The following is a 3,395-nucleotide window of genomic DNA, read 5'->3' as shown; positions in this document are numbered from 1 at the left end:
TAGATAATCTCACTAATCTGGTATTCAGGGTAATTTCTAAATAATTTAGTCTCTGATGTATTTGGATTTCCAAACTCAGACCCTTAGGAAATCACACAGGGAAATCTCAGAATAGGGAAAATTTATGACTCGTGCCAAAGAATTTCCCATTTTGAAATACAGGGTAGTTAATCTAGTGTAGGGCTTTATTTTCCTCGGGTGTTTAAGCCAGCAAAATAATTTATCATTTCTTTATATTTGATTCTTAAATTCTAGAATTAAATTCCAAAATCATTTAATTACATAAATTTTAATTAAAAAATGCTATGTAATGTGCTTCTTAAAGGGAATCTTTGACTGCTTTCCATTGCTCAGGTCTGTCTATGAAAATGCTGCATAAGGAGTCTGCCTGGAAGAATGTGTCCTGGAAGATGGGAAACCAATCTGTGCTCCAAGGAGAACAGGGAACCTGATTTTCACAATCCCCACTTTTGAGCAACATAAAATGAGGATTTGCTTTCTTCTTGTCATACTGGGATTGCCATTAGCGGGCCTTGAGGCAGGAGAATCAAGAATGAAATAACATTCACATATGGCCACAGAGGTCCCTGGTGCTCAACCACCCAAGCAATTCCTTTGGGGCTTGATGAAAACTGAATGAATGACACAGCACTTAGGAGGAATGTGTGGGAGAATGTTTGCTTTATTTTATTACATTCTTTCTTGATTTTTTCTGTTCATGCCTCTTTCTGTACTTTAATAAAACTCCATATGTGATTTAGCTCCCTCCCATTCCCTTTGTGTAGTACCGTACAGGCTTATAGATTAAATGTTCCAATAATCAAAGAGAGGTTCCAGTTGCCCATGGTCATTATTAAAGAAAAAAGTTTAAAAACAAAAGAAAACAAAACACAACTTTATAATTTCTTAAACCATCTTCCAAGTCAGTTCTTTTTTTTTTTTCTTCATATAGCATCTTTACTCTCACAAATCATTGCTGTTTCAAAATGCAACATTCAGCCTACATTATAGTCATGGTCATAGAGTCTGTTGATAGCATAGGGTCAAAAATCTAAGATATTTCAATAAAATCTAAAGCTAAATAAATGGGTTAGAAGGAATTATTCTTAGCCTGGGTTCCTCTACTTCTTACCCTTTGCCCTCTCCACCACCTACAACCTTCTTATGAAATTACCAGTAATGTATAAGACGAGAGTTTGTATAAAGATATTTGTAAAGTGATCTCAAAGGAGGATTGCCCATGTTTCCCCTGCTCCCTGGTGCTGGCTTCCTGACAGGTTCTGGTTCTTCCCTGTGTGGTCCTGAATGGCATGGGAACTATGACAAGTTATTTTTTAGGTGGAAGTCATCTCCTGATTTGTTGGTCTCACCATAGCTGAATAGTAACAAAACCAGCATGTTAAAACAAGGATATGTTTCTTAAATGGTTATTCTGTGTAGACAACTAGCCTCAAACTTACCATGACCTTCTAAGAGGATGTATAGAACATGCCTCTTGACAACTGAGGGGAAGCATTTATTATCTGCCTCCCGTCCCCTGTTGTTAAGAAGCTTCATCGTGCATTAACACCCTCCTGCCTCCATATGTACCTTGTGAGTATTGGGCAGGTTTTCATAGGTATGTCCCACCCTGGCTTCAGAACAGCCCCAAGGTAGAAAGCTGGGACACTGAGTGCTGAGGCAACAACACAGCCAGATTACACCTGGATGAAGCTGACTTCTACAGCAGTGACTCAAGTAAAACATGAGTCTCCTCCCTTACACAGCTCAGATTTTTTTGTGTCCTTCATTAAGTCAAAGCCCTCACTGTTAATGTGCTAGCAGATCACAATTTATGCAACAAGTAGGGTTTGTGGAGCAAACTGTAGTCTCTCCAGTTGAAATTGATCCTGAGCTAGTAATTTACAGTATATGTATCATGCCTCTTATCCACCATCTGATTTTCCTTACCCTCACTCTAGGAAAATCAGACTTTAATACCCAAGGGAATGAGTCCCAATTTGCCTTTTAGTTTTTATTGTTATGATTGGTTAATTGCCTATATTCAATTATCACTAGAAATGAAATGCCCAAAGCTTACTCACTATATCTCTGGGGTTCCAAATGTGCTCTTCCTGTCCCCATTATGTAGCAGCAACTTTAACTGTTCATGGTAGTCAGCATCAGTTACCATTTACAGTCCAGTAACTCTTCTTTGCCTGTTGACTCAAAGGCATGAGGAGATCGAAGTGACCAGGAGGTAGTTATAGCTTTAAGTCCATTGAAAGCCATTACTGTGTGCCTGAGTACAAGTGACTCCCCTGGAGGCTAGTCCATCTAGTATGGCAGTGCTTTCTTGTTCAAAAATGGGAACTCTATTAGAAATGATGGTGATAGAGGCTAATCTACTTCATCCCTTGGTTACAGAGCCCATATATTATAGTAATTAGCATCATCTAGCAATAAGAACCAAGTACCAGCTGTGAACTCAATGTGTGTACCCCACCCTGGAGCATAACACCCAATCCCCAGAGTTTAGTTCCTAAGCAAACATTTTAATTAAGCCTTTAGCTGGCCATTTATTTAGACTAGCTGCTTCCGGGGAATGTATTATATAGAGGGGCCAGAGGATACTGTGCAAGGGCTGGTAATATACTCCTTTAATAATGGAATGCTTTATTTAAGACAATATTGCAAGAGGTAACATACTGGGAAAGCAGGTCTTTTGTAAGTAAGTCTGCAGTGGGGAAGACATTTCCATATCTGGAGCCTCTATCAATTCTGCCAAGGATGGTGGGGTTCCACTAGAATTAACCTCCATTGAGTAGCTACATCATCTCTTCAAGGGATGTTGTCATTTAGAGGGCTTAGCATAACTTTCTGGTGACAGATTTATCATTCAACTGTGGCTCTAGCTAGGTTGTGATCGGCATGAGGGCACCCATGTTGATACATACATGTATAGTGTTCCTCCCTTCCTCCATGGTTACTTGGTTTTGGAGCCCTTGATTCTAGAACTGTAGTAGCTGACAAGTCATATGTTGTGTTGAATATTTCCTCATTTTAAATTCTTTCTAGAGGATGCAATGAGACAAAACGGGCTTTGGACCACTTCCATCCATCCATCCACCCATCCATCCATCCATCCATCCATCCACATGACTTCCCTAAAATTCCTTGTTTCCAATCTTCCAATCTTGCTCCTTCCAATCCCATGATGAACCAGCTGAGACATTTGTTCTGCTCAGCTCTTATGTTTCTGTACCTGAGTCATTCCTCTCTCCATTCAAACTGAAAGATCAAGTACATTTCTTGCAGCTCTGCCCACTCGGAGAATTTCCTTTCACTTCTATTTAGTAGGTCCATCCGAAATGGGACAGCATGTGGAAGCAATCTGTTTTCATTGACAAGCATTA

This window comes from Myotis myotis, unplaced genomic scaffold (genome assembly GCF_014108235.1).
Source record: "Myotis myotis isolate mMyoMyo1 unplaced genomic scaffold, mMyoMyo1.p scaffold_m19_p_2, whole genome shotgun sequence".
Classification (NCBI taxonomy): domain Eukaryota; kingdom Metazoa; phylum Chordata; class Mammalia; order Chiroptera; family Vespertilionidae; genus Myotis; species Myotis myotis.
This window is presented reverse-complemented; position numbering follows the sequence as displayed.